Source organism: Carcharhinus amblyrhynchos, chromosome 6 (assembly GCF_965287045.1).
Source record: "Carcharhinus amblyrhynchos chromosome 6, sCarAmb.v2.hapA, whole genome shotgun sequence".
Classification (NCBI taxonomy): Eukaryota; Metazoa; Chordata; class Chondrichthyes; order Carcharhiniformes; family Carcharhinidae; genus Carcharhinus; species Carcharhinus amblyrhynchos.
The window spans coordinates 105,765,842-105,782,321 of record NC_137329.1 but is presented as its reverse complement, the minus strand read 5'-3'; positions in this window follow the sequence as shown (position 1 = coordinate 105,782,321).

The following is a 16,480-nucleotide window of genomic DNA, read 5'->3' as shown; positions in this document are numbered from 1 at the left end:
TTTTATGACAAAGATTATTTTCTTTGCAAGTAATGAAGCTCAAAAATATTCACTCAGCAGATTTCAATTGACAGGGCCCTATCTGTAGCTGAAGGGGGTTTAAGGAAAGGGGGAGAAGTCATGTGGTTAACCAGCTTTTTAAAAAAATTGGCTAAGGTTCTGGAGTTTTTACAATTAATCAGAAGGTTCTGCTTATTCTTTTATGTGAAAAGAATTAGCATGGATATAAATGTTTATATTCTCCACCCTATAAAATATGATGTAATTTGCCTTTGACTATTACGAATGTAGCTGTTTGGTTGATCTCATTTGGCCTTGACTATTACAATATCTGGTTAGAGAAACTATTAGTTCAGCTTTACTTTCAAACAATCCATGGGCTCTAACCTACAAGAACAACTTGTGGACATTGACACTTCATAGGATTTTAATATTTAGGTAATTAATTTTAATGTAGGTTTGAAAAATGTGTACTTGATGCAGTGCTTTCCTTGAGAATATCCATCACGGTTGAGTTATTTTTTTAAAAGTAATAACTAAAGTTTAAAGGATTGTAATATACATAGGGATTTCCTGGCCAATACTTGCATCAAGACCAAAAAATCCCACCCGAGGTCAGCAGACCTTTGCATGGTCCTATCTCATCTGCGATTCCCATTACAGGTGGGATGGGAAAGTTCTGCCCATAGTGGCATTTAATAAACCCAATTGGTTTGAGATTATTGAGAGGCTGTTAACCCCATCCTGAACATAGTTGTCTTTTAATCCCTTACTTAAGCCACCTTTATTTGGTTAGTTAGACAATCCTTCTTTACTTCCATTTTAATGTGGCAGAACATTGTTGCTTGGGGAATGGTGAGCCACTGCAGTGTATAGCATATTGTGACCAAACATAGCATAAGCATCCGAATCTTAATTTATACAGATCTCCAGAGATATATCCAGCTGGGTTCCACTTGGGTTAGGCAGGCTTGGCATTTGCATGCTTTGGTCTTTCCTGTGGTTCAGAGTCTCTAACTGCTCGTGGGTGCAAAGTTGAACTTCAGCCAAAGTGGTGCTAAAAACAGCACCCTCTATCTCTGGTTGCTCAGGGGCAGAGTTTGATAGGGAACTACTTGAAATAGCAAGAAACCAATCCAAACTAACATTTCAGCTCGGGTTTAATACTTCTAAAGAATGGCTCTTCGTAATACTGATATTTAGACTTGAAGATCGTGAAGTATTATAGTTTCCTGTGTTACAACATTGACTACACTTCGCTCTATTGGCTGTAAAGCATATTAGGATATCCTGAGATTGTGGAAGACGCTATATAAATGCAGGTATTGCTCTTCCTTGATTACTTTGATTGTTTTCACCAAGTGCTTTTTCTTAATTAGCATGTGATTTGTCTACATGTAATTTCCATTTTACTGCAAAATGCAAAGCTCCTGCAACGTGTTAGCAGTTGTGAAGATTTTTGTTTTTTAATATATTGTAATCAGTTTATCGCCCCTATCCTCAAATCGAAGTAGATGTCAGCTTCTATTTCAACTGTGAAAACGATGCTTGGAAAGTAAAAGTGATGAACGATCAGTGCCAAAAAATACAAAGTTGACGCATTTTGATCACAAAACGGAAGGCAATTATACTCGTCCACGATTTAATGTGCAATCTGGAGAAGTAAGCATTGTAATAGAACAATTACATTGACACAGTGGTTAGCCCTGCTACCTCATAGTGCCAGGGACCTGGGGTCAATTCCCGGCTTGGATCAATGTCTGTGCAGAGTCTGCATGTTCTCCCCATGTTTGTATGGGTTTCCTCCCACAGTCTGAAAGGCGTGCTGGTTAGGTGCATTCTCCCTTAGTTTACCCGAACAGATGCCATAGCATGGCGAGTGGAGGATTTTCACAGTGATTTCATTGCAGTGTGAATGTAAGCTCACTAATATGTAAGCTTTACTTCACTCATCAAGAACCAATACGATTGAAAGTTGATTCAGATTTCTCAGTTTCTTTAAAACTAAAGGAAAAACATAAGAACATAAGAAATAGGAGCAGGAGTAGGCCATCTAGCCCCTCGAGCCTGCCCCGCCATTCAATAAGATCATGGCTGATCTGTCGTGTCTCAGTTCCACATTCCCGCCCTCTCCCCATAACCCTTAATCCCCTTGCCTATCAAAAACCTATCAACCCGCGTCTTAAATATATTTAGCGAGGCAGCCTCCACCACTTCAACGGGCAGAGAATTCCAGAGATTCACCACCCTTTGAGTGAAGAAGTTCCTCCTCAACTCAAAAAAATGGCTAAAGATTACCCACTTCCACTGCTTTTACGAAAACCACACCGGAGACTAAATTTGAAATAATTCTTTAGACCAGATATACCTAGTTGTTTTCATAAATGACTGGGACATTTTAAACGCAGCAGACAAGATTCTCCGAGGTTTTGTGATACTTTCTTATTTAATGCAGATGGAATTTAGTTTCAGCTTGATGAATAACGTTGTTGAGTTAAAGCTCAGAGTAATTAACAGTTGTTTTTTGAAAACGTCAGTTCTTGATTATAAAAATAAACCTGCAGAAATCCCTTGTGGTTTTTGTCAAAGGATGTCACGATGCTAAAGATGAAAATGCATTTTGGTCCCAAGTTTTATTCACAATGTGTTTTTTTTTATGTTTTTGTGTTTGCATCTCTCTGCTTGAACTGCAGTTCATTTAACTTGTGATACATCCGTTTAATTTTTAAAGAATTAAGTTGAAATGCGGGGCAGAATTTACCCCCCAAAAAATTGGCAGTGTGAGGTTTTGACTGAAAACTGGCGTGTTTCTCCCTAGAGAAATCGTCAACATTTCTCTCTGGATCTTCTGACACTGTCAAAATAAAGCATATGGAGGCACATATTGCGCTGTCTTGAGGAGCACTGGCAAACCTGGTTGCACAGATATCGGGATGCCCTTCTTAAAGGGTGCCCCAATTTCAACGTTAACAGACAGGGCCCCCACTATTGGTCATAACTGGCAATCCCCCCCTGGTCCTGCCAAAGGTTGGTGGTGCCAGGGCTCTGGCCAGCCATGTCTCTCACTATCCGCGCTTGTGTTTTCCTCCAAGCCCCTGGAGTGGTCGTCATGATTCATTTCCATTTCTGGAAACCAGTAGTGATTCCTGCTGGCGTGATGCCTCGCCAGCAAGTGGGAACACATGGCAAACGCAGAAGATAAGGTACATGCTGTTAGATATATTTTAGTTAACTTTAATCAGGCTCACGCCCTACTAGACGTGAGGGTGCCGGAAAATCGCCCCCATAGTCTTTTTCTTGGCCTGCATAATAATTTGACATATAAATGACCATGTATCTCCTATTAAAAGCAACTTGTTTTGCAGAAATTTCATTTACTGCAGTCAACCTGTTGGAATGCCAACATTTTGTTTTTTCACTCTGTAATTGTGGTGATTTGAATTTTAAAATTATAGTTGCACTTTTCAAGCTTGAATTTCCACAGTAGTTTTATATTCTTGATTGTTGCATTTAGTCCCCTGGCCCTTCTGTAGCATTATTGACCTCCACTTATATTCAATTTTATTCATCATTGACTTCCAATTTATTTCCACAGAGCAAAGATTCCAGCCTTAAAATAGATATAGACCAATATTTTCCTGATGGATCTTATGGCATTATAGAGCCAAATGAAATATGAGTCATACAAGCTTGAACCTCCAAAGGGAGCTGGTTTCAGATGATCTTGTGCTTTGCCTGATAGTGATTGAGCCACTCCTAATATTTACACTTGTTGCTCCAGCTTACTTAACCTTAAATGTGTGGAGAGCTCAAATCCAGGTGTATATTAAATCAAAGATAATGGTATTTGGAACTAATTTCTGTTTATATTGAGCTGTTTTTTTTTAAATTGCAACATGGAAGGAAGACATCAGTTCTCTTCCTGTTCTCAGCTGGAGCACTCCAGAACTAAGCACACTGCCTTGCACTTCCGGCTTTCATAAGAAATAGGAGCAGGAGTAGGCCATCTAGCCCTTCGAGCCTGCCCCGCCATTCAATAAGATCATGGCTGATCTGTTGTGGCTCAGTTCCACTTTCCGGCCCTCTCCCCATAACCCTTAATCCCCTCTCTTATCAAGAACCCATCAACCCGCTTCTTAAAAATATTTAGCGAGGCAGCCTCCACCACTTCAACGGGCAGAGAATTCCAGAGATTCACCACCCTTTGAGTGAAGAAGTTCCTCCTCAACTCCGTTCTAAACCGCCTCCCCCTTATCTTGAGGCTGTGCCCCCTAGTCCTACTGTCTTTTTTGAGCGGGAAGAGTCTCTCCACCTCTATCCTATCCATCCCATTCATCATCTTATACGTCTCAATGAGATCTCCCCTCATTCTTCTAAACTCTAACGAGTACAAGCCTAGTTTATTCAGCCTCACCTCATAGCTCAACCCCCTCAACTCCGGTATCAGCCTAGTAAACCTCCTCTGCACTCCCTCCAGGGCCAAAATATCCTTGCGCAGGTGCGGCGCCCAAAACTGCACACAGTACTCCAGCTGCGGCCTCACCAATGCCCTATACAGCTGCAGCAAGACCTCCCTACTTTTACATTCTGGATTGGACATTTGTCTTGGACAATCCAATGTGAAAAATGGATGGTATCTGATCAGCTGCCTATTCTTTACAGAGCCTGATTTTTAAGTCCTTTGACTGCAATAGGAACAAATATCAGGCGCTGTGTGTCAAAGGCATCTGATCAATTGTCATCTGTTTTGTACAACTGCCTGAGATGCATTCCCACAGTTTTCCTATAAAAGATGTCTCTGACTTAACCACTCTGCAGCACTGAATGATCTGGCAAACTGCTAAAATGTGTTTTGCCGAACCCTTCTTCTCAAAATGATGATTAAATTGATAGCTTACCATTGATTTCTCATTGAAGTAATGGTCTTCCCTTATTTATATATCCATACTCTCTTAGTCATCTCTCCTCTAATGGAAACTGTTCCATTACTTCAAATCACTCTCCATAACTATAATTTCCACTCCCTAATGAATCTATGCTGCATGTGTTCTATGACATCAATGTTATTTATATAGTTACATCCAAAATTACACTTGCTAATGGTTCACTTTGAGGCTTGCCACTCCCAATTACAATACCCCCAATTCCCTTGGCTTTCCTATGGCTTTATTTACCTGCAATCACATTCTTAGGGCTCTTGGGTCCCTCTGTTCATGCCTGTTATGTATTGATTATATACTCTCAAGTAGAATTCCTCATTTGTTTATCCATCCAAAAAGCATTAGTTTGCACTTGTCCACAGAAAAACACATCTGTCACCTATCTGTATTTTCATGAAATATTTTATAGACCTCACTATTTGCCAGATTTTCCCCTTTGGTGTAGTCCAAATATCTGTAGATAGTGAGTGGGAATTTTGGTTGGGGGTGGTGGCATATTTTCTGGTGATGGAGGTGGCTCACTATTGACCAGTGGCGGAATCCTCCAGTCCCACCAAAGTCTATGCCTTGTCTGCCCTGCTACCGGTGAACCTGCTGCCGCAGGGGGCTGCCTTTGGTGGAACCAGAGATCCTGCTGGCAGGAAGGGCTGGAAAATCTCACTCACTGTGTTTCCTTTACTCAACTTGAAGACCTATATACTCAAAAGTTCAAGAGTCAGTCTGACACTACCCTCTGGCATATACCATATCTAACGCTTTTCTGTTTTCTAACTATGCTGATGTGTTACAAGCATGTACTGAGTTTTCTTTAACAAGCAACTTATGAGATACCTTTTTACATGCTTCTGAAAATCCGTATGTGTTATTTACCGGAATTCCCTTTATCCATTCAGTTAATCATTTATTCAAAAAAATCTGTTAGTCAAACACGACTTGGCTTTAACAAGTTGGAGTTGGCTGTCCTTGATTAACCCATGCATTTTTAAATCCAGATCAATTTTATCTCAAATTATGGATTTTTAAATTTGATTTATTATTGTCACGTATTAACATACAGTAAAAAGTATTGTTTCTTGCAGGCTATACAGGTAAAACATACCATTCATAGAGAAGGAAAGGAGAGAGTGCAAACGGTAATGTTACAGTCATAGCTAGAGTGTAGAGAAAGATCAACTTAATGCAAGGTAAGTCCATTCAAAAGTCTGATAGCAACAGGGAGGAAGCTGTTCTTGAATTGATTGGTACGTGACCTCAGACTTTCGTATCTTTTTCCCAACAGGGAAAGGTGGAAGAGGAAATGTCTGGGGTGTGTGGGGCACTGGCTGCTTTGCTGGGGCAGTGGGAAATATAGACAGTGTCAATGGATGGGAGGCTGGTTTGCGTGATGGATTGGGCTACATTCATGGCCTTTTGTAGTTCTTTGGGGTCTTGGGCAGAGCAGGTGCCTTACCAAGCTGTTATACAGCCAGAAAGAATGCTTTCTATGGTACATCTGTAAAAGTTGGTGAGAGTCGTAGCTGACATGCCAAATTTCCTTAGTCTTCTGAGAAAGTAGAGGCGTTGATGGGCTTTCTTAACTATAGTATTGGCATGGGGGGACCAGGACAGGTTGTTGGTGATCTGGACACCTAAAACCTTGAAGCTCTCGACCCTTTCTACTTCATCCCCAATGATGTAGACAGGGGCACGTTCTCCTTTATGCTTCCTGAAGTCGATGACAATCTCCTTCATTTTGTTGACGTTGAGGGAGAGATTATTGTTGCCACACCAGTTCACCAGATTCTCTATCTCATCCCTGTACTCTGTCTCCTCATTGTTTTGAGATCCGACCAACTACAGTGGTGTCGTCAGCAAACTTGAAAATCAAATTGGTGGGGAATTTGGCCGCATAGTCATAGGTGTATTAACAGTATAGTAGGGGGCTGAGAATACAAGAATACAACCTTATGGGGCACCGGTGTTGAGGATGATCGTGAAGGAGGTGTTGTTGCCTATCCTTATTGATTGTGGTCTGTGAGTTAGGAAGTTCAGGATCCAGTCACAAAGGGAGGCCATGGAGTTTGGAGCTGAGTTTTGTGGGAATAATGGTGTTGAAGGCTGAGCTGTAGTCAACAAATAGGAGTCTGACATAGGTGTCCTTGTTATCTAGGTGTTCCAGGGTTGAGTTCAGGGCCAGGGAAGTGGCATCTGCTGTGGACCTGTTGCAGCAGTAGGCAAACCATAGTGGATCCAGGCTGTCCAGAGGGCTGGAATTGATTCAGGCCATGGCTAACCTATAAAAGATTTTATAGGTTTGAAGAGTTTATAAGCAATTGACTTTAGACTATCTGGCCTATACATTTCTACTTTATTTTGTTCCCCTCTCAGACAATTAATACTGCATTAACACTGCAATGAAGTTACTGTGAAAATCTCCAATGGGCATGATCTTATGACCCCATTCCACCCGACTTTCGGCAACGTGATGAGGTCGGGTGAGAGGCACAAAATCAAGTTTGTCCCCCTATTTCCCACCCCCCCTGATTGCACTAGCTTGTTTTCCTTGTGAAATTTTCAAGCGTAACTTGATAGGGATTCAGGACCAGCACATTCCTGTAAGGATGAAGGATAAGTATGGCAAGTTTTGGGAACCTTGGATAACGAGAGATATTGTGAGCCTAGTCAAAGAGAAAAAGGAAGCATTTGTTAAAGCTAGGAGGCTGGGAACTGCCCTATCCTCACCAATCATCTTCGTCACTTCCTCAAAAAACCGATCAAGTTTGGGAGGCATGACCTCTCTTCACAAAACCATGTTGCCTCTTGCTAATATGTCCACTTATTTCCGAATGGGAATAAAGCCTGTCTTGAAGAATCCTCTCCAATAATTTCCCAACCGCTGATGTAAGGCTCACCAACCTGTAATTACCGGATTGTTCTTGCTACCCTTCTTAGACTAGTGGAATACAAGGAAAGTAGAAAGAAACTTAGGCAAGGAGTAAGAAGGGCTAAAAGGACTCATGAAGAAGCATTGGCCAGCGTGGTTAAGAAAAATCCCAAGGCTTTTTATACATGTATAAAATGTGAGAGGGTAGCCAGGAAAAGGGTTGGCCCACTCAAGGACAAGGGAGGGAATCTATATGTGAAGCCAGAGGAAATGGGCAAGGTATTAAATGAGTACTTTGCGTCGGTATTCACCAAAGAGAAGGACTTGGTGGATGATGAATCTGGGAAAGGATGTGTAGATAGTTTGAGTCACGTTGAGATCAAAAAGGAGGTGGTATTGGAGTTCTTGAGAAACATTAAGGTAGACAAGTCCCCATGGCCTGATGGGATATACCCCAGAATACTGAGAGAGGCAAAAGAGGAAATTGCTGGGGCCTTGAGATAAATCTTTGTATCCTCACTGGTTACAGGGTAGGTCCCAGAGGGTTGGATAATAGCTAATATTTTCCTTTGTTTAAGAAGGGTAGCAAGAATAATCCAGGTAACTACAGGCTGGTGAGCCTTATATCAGTGGTAGGGAAATTATTGGAGTGAATTCTTCGAGACAGACTTTATTCCCACTTGAAAATAAGTGGATGTATTAGTGAGCGGCAACATGATTTTGTGAAGGGGAGGTTGTGTCTCACGACCTTGATCGAGTTTTTTGAGGAAATGACAAAGATGAATGATGGGGGTAGGGTAGTGGATGTTGTCTACATGGACTTCAGTAAGGCCTTTGACAAGGTCCCTCATGGCAGACTGGTGCAGAAGGTGAAGTCACATGGGATCAGAGGTGAGCTGGCAGGGTGGATACAAAACTGGCTCGGTCAAAGAAGACAGAGGGTAGAAGTGGAAGGGTGCGTTTCTGAATGGAGGGCTGTGATAAGTGGTATTCTTCAGGGATCAGTGGTGGGACCTTTGCTGTTTGTAATATATATAAATGATTTGGAGGAAAATGTACCTGGATTGCGGACGACACAAATGTTGATGATTTGCGGATAGCGATGAGGACCATCGGAGAATACAGCAGGATATAGATCAGTTGGAGACTTGGGGCGGAGGGATGACAGATGCAGTTTCATCCAGACAAATGTGAGGTAAAGCATTTTGAAAGATCTAATACAGATAGGAAATGTGCAGTAAATGGCAGAACCCTTAAGAGTATTGATAGGCAAAGGGAACTGGGTGGACAGGTACACAGGTCACTGAAAGTGGCATATGGCATGCTTGCCTTCATCGGCCGGAGTATTGAATTTAAAAATTAGCTCATCACATTGCAACTTTATAGAACCTTAGTTAGGCTGCACTTGGAATATAGTGTTCAATTCTGGTGGCCACACTACCAGAAGGGCATGGAGACTTTGGAGAGGGTATAGAAAAGATTTACCAGGATGTTGCCTGTTATGGAGGGCATTAGCTATGAGGAGAGGTTGGAGAAACTTGGTTTGTTCTCACTGGAGTGACGGAAGTTGAGGGGGAGTCCTGATAGAAGCCTACAAAATTAAGAAGCGTGGACGGAATGGATAGTCAGAAGCTTTTTCCCAGGTTGGAAGAGTCAATTACTAGTGGGCACAGGTTTAAGGTGCAAGGGGCAAGGTTTAAAGGAGATGTATGAGGCTGATTTTTTACACAGAGTAGTGGGTGCCTGGAACTTGTTGCTGGGGGAGGTAGTGGAAGCAGAGACTTTTAAGAGGCGTCTTGACAAGTACATGAATAGGATGGGAATAGAGTTATGGTCCCTGGAAGGGTAGAAGGTTTTAGTTAAGTTGGGCAGCATGGTCAGTGTACGCTTGGAGGGCTGAAGGACCTGTTCCTGTGCTGTAATGTTCTCTGTTCTTTGATATCAGCTTTGTATGTAGAAAGCACATGAAACAGATTTAAATGTTAATGATGTGCTTAGCACTTTTTTTGCGCTAAGTGCCATAACATTTCATTTTCAAACTCGCTCAAAAAACGGGTCTGAAATTCTTCCTTTTTCTCGCTTGTTCGACACATTTTGTTTTTATTAAATTGTGCCCATCACACCCAATGTGCTTTATCGATGACTGTGTAATCCCAGTACGCTCTTTTGGATTGAAAAACAAAATGTGGTCAAATCCTCTTTCAGTTGTCTATAGTTCTTTTGGTAACATGTCATTATGGCCTGGTGACTTATCAGTTACGGAACAGGCTCCTTCCCCTAACACCCAGATGCACTGCAGCAGGTCATGAATGCAGCTCACCATCACCTTCTCAATGGCAATTGGGGATGGATGGCAAATTCTGGCTTTGCCAGCAATACTCGCATCCCATAAAAGATTTATTAAAAATCTCTATCAATTAAATATAAGACTGAGGATCAAATCCTGTTCTTGTACAGACCCTGAGTGAGAGCCTATTTAGAGTATAACATCCAGTTTAAGGGGCGAATGATTATAGTGGCTTTGGAAAAGATTTGGAGAAATGTCACCAGAATGATTCAAAGCTTAAAAGAGCCTTAGTTACTCTGATAGATTTACTGAGCTAAGTCTATTTACTTTTAGAATAGTGTAGATTTAGAGGTTATCAGATAGAGATTTATGAAACAATAAATGGGCTGGATTGTTTGTCTATTGATATTATTTGACAGATTAGCAAGGCCCAGTGGTCTTGCAGTGAAATTATAAAGTTGGGAGTAGTACATGTAGCATTGTAGCACACTTAGTCTTGAAGGCAAATTATTTAATTCCTGATGTGGATGTTCATTTTAAAAATGTACCTCTCCCCATTTCTGCATTGTCTTGACCTTTGGAATATTTTTGCTATTGATTTTAAAATTAAACTTCCAGACATATCATAATTAACTTGAAGTGTGTGTTATGATGGCAATGCATATTTAAAAGATGATCTTTGACAGCAGTATATTATTTCTATACTGATTTACCACTGTGTATAAAAATGTTTTTTATTTAATGCAGGACTCTTTTGTAAGCCTTCCTTAATGAAGTTCAAGATACTTAAAAACAATATAAATTAATCCAGTTCCTCTTTTTCAAGAGAACAGTTGGGGTAGTGAGGGATTGGGATGGTGTAGGAAGTGTCTAACCATGCTGCTCCAAGCACCTGAAACGTGGTGTAAGTTTGGATAAAATTGAAGTTGAAAATTGCCTTCTTCCTGTCATAATTTGCACAGCTACTCAGCAATCGCAGAAAGCAAACAGAGCGACAACAACTAATTGCACCTGTTTTCAAAAGTGACGTCGCCTATAGAACCATTGAATTGCTCCAGTGCAGAAAGAGGCCATCCAGTTTGAGTCTGTACCGACTCTCCGAAAGAGCAACCCACCCTGTTCCCCCTCTCCTGCACTATCCCTGTAACCCTGCACATTTACCATGGCTAATCCAACTAAAATGCATATCTGTGGACTGTGGAAGACAACTGGAGCACCTGGAGGTAACCCACACAGACTCGGCAAGAGCATGCAAACTTCACACTGCCCAAGGTCAGAATTGAGCCTGGGTCCCTGGGTGCTATGAGGCAGCAGTACTAACCACTGTACCACCTCTTCCCTCTAGCCTCCAATCTCTTGAAAGCGGTTATGCAGAATTGAAGGTTTAACTTCTGGAAATCCATAACCAGGAATGTCTTGGTGGACCAGCATTGCAATGACATTCTTTCCCACAAAACAGATTATTTTCCTAATTATGGCCTTTTTTTCCTCCCCTGTCCCAGTCTTTATCCATCTATATTCACAATTCTACTATCGCACTCTAAGCTTCCAGTCCTCTAGCACTAAACGTCTCCCCTTCACCATTTGTATCCATATTTCCATCCCCTACCACAATGGTCTGGTTTCTCCATTTCTTCCTTGACTGGAAACCCAACCAGTCCCATCTGCCTTCCTCCTCTAGCTGGCTGAACTTGTTCTGACGTTGGACAAGTTCTTCTTTGATTCTGTTTACTTCCTCCAAGGGAAAGGTGTTGCTATGGGGACCCAAATGACCCCCCAGCACTTCCTGCCTTTTTGTGGTGTATGTGGAGCACACTTGCTTCATTCCTACTCTGATTTTGCACCCCCCACCCCCTCCCTGGTTCCCCTTGCCTTTTTTCATAGATTGATAACCTTATGAGTGTCATTTTTTTTGCTCTAAATCTGAAAATTTCATTAACTTTTCTTCCCATTTCCATCCTTCTGCCACATTCATATGATCTGCCTCCAACTCTTTTCAGATTTTTGCTTTTCTGTCTTTATTTCTGGGGATTGATCATTGTCCAACATTCTCTAAAAGTCCACTGACTCCTATATCTACCTGGACCACTTTTCCTCCCACTTCATTCCTTTAAGGACACTTGACTGAAAATATTTTCTTGTCATCACGTGGGTAACAGTCCTTTTTTTGCCATTGGGGTGCTGCAAAAACAAAATGTATGGAAAGCTCTAAACAAATGATCTTTCCAGTTCAAGGTCAGTGCAGCAAAGCAGCTGGGAGCATTTCTCTCACATTACTCAGCATTGTTTGTTTTGATACATGCATTGGGGAGGCGAGGAGAATACAATTACTGGCTGATACAGCAACAGTGCTATTTTTGTTTCAGCATGTATGGCAATTTGTATGTTCCATTGCTTTGCTATTTTTAAACAGGATTGACACAGCTCCTGCTGATTCTGTTAGTTAATACTCAGAGATTTGAACAAATAAAGAGGAATGTTATTTATTAGGCTTCTCCAACAGCTTGGTGGTTGAATGCATTATATGAAAACCGTAAATTGAATATCCCAAATATGTTGCTTTGATTAAATAGGAGTACTCGATACAATACATTCCTAAATAAACATGTACTAATGTTGGTCCAAGTTTGAACAACAGTGCAGCAAGTTTTTTCTTATTCAATTATGGGACATGGGCGTCACTGGCTGTCCAGCATTTATTGCCCATTCCTAGTTGCCCTTGAGAAGGTGGTGGTGAGCTGCCATCTTGAAACACTGAGGTCCACATGCTGTGGGTTGACCATCAATGCCATTAGGGAGGGAATTCCAGGACTTTGACCCAGCGACTGCGAAGGAATGGGGCTATATTCCCAAGTCAGAACGGTGAATTGCTTGGAGGAGATTGGAATTGGCTGCCGGCAGTGGTGGAGGAGGCGGATTCGATAGGGTCTTTTAAGAGACTTTTGGATAAGTACATGGAACTTAGTAAGATAGAGGATTATAGGTAAGCCTAGCAGGTAGGGACATGTTCGGCGCAACTTGTGGGCCGAAGGACCTGTTTGTGCTATAGTTTTTCTATGTTTTACGTATCTGTTTCCCTTATCCTTCTATATGGAAGTCCTTGTGAATTTGGAAGGTGCTGTCCAAGGATCATTGTGAATTTCTACAGTGCATCTTGTACACACCACATGCTACTGAGCATTGCTGGTGGTGGGAGTGGATGTGGTGCTAATCAAGTGGGCTGCTTTGTCCTGGATGGTGTCAAGCTTCTTGAGTGTTGTTGGAGCTGCACCCATCCAGGCAAGTGGGGAGTATTCCATCAGGCTTTGAGGAGTCAGGAGGTGAGTTACTCACCACAGTATTCCTAGCCTCTAACATGCTTTTGTAGCTATTGTGTTTATATGGTGAGTGGTCACATTTGTGTCTGCAAAAAATCAGGTCATGACACAGCAATGGAATCAACTTTTGCATGGCTGAAATCTAACATTAATTACAGTTAATGTGAGTTTGAAACTAATTAAATTCTAAATTCCCCAGCTGCTTCAGTTTCATCTGCATGCACCTTATCTTTGCACTCCATCTACGATATTCTATAGCACTACCTTAGGTAAAGGTTTATGTAATTCTTCTTGAAAGAAAGCTGTGAGTCAGTTCGACAAATGGATTTAATTTCTTTTATCACCTCCATACCTCGGCTGCTTGTCAGGAAGTTATGCTGTAAAAACTAGTGCAATACTTTATATGGTGAGCATAAGAAATGATGTGGCTCCAGCATTTTAAGTGTTCAAATATTTCCAAGAAAAAAGCGTACTGACTGAGAAAATTTGCCAGGAAGATGATTGTGTGGGCTCACACCTTATTAGGAGTGTTTCAGCTAGTGCCTCTGCCTTGCTTGTATAGCCCCAAGGTTAATAACTCAGTGACTGGATCTTAGCGCAGTGATATTTACTGCCTATGTTATTTGCCTACGACTGGAAATCTGCATATTGAAACACAAAACTTTCTAATGTAGTGAGTAGCACTGAATGATGTAAACTTTCACGCACATCATTAATATGGAATGCGTTTTGTTTTTGTAGTTTCTTGTTTCATAAAATTGAAGTATATCTAGGAATATGCACTTTCCTTTCTAACCTTACTGAATCTGTGGAAACTACATTTGGCGCGGTGCCCCATACAGAATGACCTTCTCCTGAACTGTCACAATGTGCCAGACAGCAAGTTGCTTTTGGAACGCTGCAACCGGTACGCAGAGCAAAAGGAGTTTTAATTCCGCCTGAAATTTTAACCCGTTCTTTATTTCTTTTTTTAAGTTTTTTTTATTTCGGAAAGTTAAATAAGATTGTTTAAAATACTTATATAAGCCATCAGGAGATTTTGTAGTTGTTTTATAACTTGTCAGGCCCCAAAGAGTGTGTTGTCTCTTGGCATTATTCCTCAATGAAATGATCCTTCTCATGGACCAGGCAGGAATAGCCACAAAGGAATTACCTAACAGGATCAATTACTTGTATTTTCCCTCTTTTCCTCAGATGTTAATGAGCAGCCAACATTTATTTAAAATTGCTTTTTTTTAACACAGGGGAGTGCAATATAATGTGACATGTCTGGCACACAAAAATGCCTGTGAAAAATCACTTAACAATGGTTTTATAAAAGTAAATCAAATCACACCATCAACATTTTATGTAAAATACCATTTCATAAACGCAAGTAGACATTAGGGGAAATTGCCATAATTATAGTGTTATATAATGTTATAAAATTGGTTATTTATACACCTGTTGGTGCCCTACAGTTGCTCTTTTTTCAACTGCTGAACACAAGTAGTCTGGAGTTGGGCATTTTGTGCAGAATACCTCATACATGTTGTCATTGGGATTTTATACCATCGAGATCGTTGCCCTCAGCCCATTGCTGTAATTCATGTTATTATGTGGAATGCTGAGACGTCTCATGAGAAGTTCCATGTAAAATTTCTGCTAATAGGCCACTTAGCATGCGCTTTTCCCCAGTGCAAAATAGTGTAACGTTGGCTGGCTTCCAGTAATCGTTTAGATTTTCATTAAATTTGTGAAGTTCTAGAGAAGAAACGGCAAGATTCAGCAAGGAGCATTCAGGAGCAGAATTGTACGTTCTGTTAAACCATGAATTTCTTTATTCTCCTTCTAGACTCGCCCCTCTGCCTTAAGTGGACAAAACGTACAATCTTATTTTCGATACGTTACAGGCCTCCCCATCTTAGTAAATAAGGCAGAACATGTTTAATTGGTATATTTTCAAAAGTATAAACAATAGTGAACATGAGCATAACCAGAACATTCGACTTTACTTGTAATACTTTTGCATACTCTAACTTTATTATTAATGCACTCCGTCATAAACAATGAGATGAACTATTTGTTCAACTGAAAATAGCTCACTTCATAACATCACTTAAATATGGTGGACATCTTCCCTGACGAGCAGGATATTATCTGACACGCAGGATTTTCCACAAAACACATGGTGGGTTTCATGGAGATGGCCTGCCATAGCCAGTGGCAGGATCTTCTGGTTCCGCCATTGTCCTGTTGAATGTACTCCTTGCTGCCAGGAAATCTGCAGTGGGTGTGTGCCGTCAGCAGGACTGGAAGATCCTGCTGGCTAGAATGGTTGGAAATTTATAGTCCATGTGTGCTTTAATTTAACTTATTCTTCATCTGAGCTGTCAATGTCAGATTCAATGCTTGCAACTGGCAATTTTCAAAGCTTTGGAGAATAATATGCTTTGCGTGCATTGCGAACTGCGCTTAGCAATGATCATTGATCCTCATGAGTTGATTATCGCAAATGACTGGAGCTCTCAGGGGGGTTGTTTGTTTTTGCACATGTCCATCATGTTTCTTGAGCATTTTGTCTCCTGACTTTGGAAGGTAGCTCTAAATTTCATGTTTCTCTCTGCAATTAGTTTCATTTATTAATTCTGCGGGTGGCACAGTGGTTAGCACTGCTGTCCCACAGCTCCAGAGACCCGGTTCAATTCCCACTTGGGTCACTGTCTGTGCCAAGTCTGCATATTCTTCCCGTGTCTGCGTGGGTTTCCTCTGGGTGCTCCAGTTTCCCCCCTCAATCTAAAAGACATGCTGATTAGATGCATTGGCCATGCTAAATTCTCCCTCAGTGTACCCAAACAGGTGCCGGAGTGTGGCGACTAGGAAATTTCATTGTAACTCCATTGCAGTATTAATGTAAGCGTACTTGTGATGCTAATAAACTTTTTAATTCAATCTTTCTGTTCTTGATTGTGTTCCCATTTATGTTGGGGATTAATTTTGCAGGGTACCTCAGGGATACGCGTGCATGTAGGATATGCAAAAGATGAGTGCAGCTGGAGGCTTTTCAGGGAGTGTTCTAGTCACAAAGAAAGCG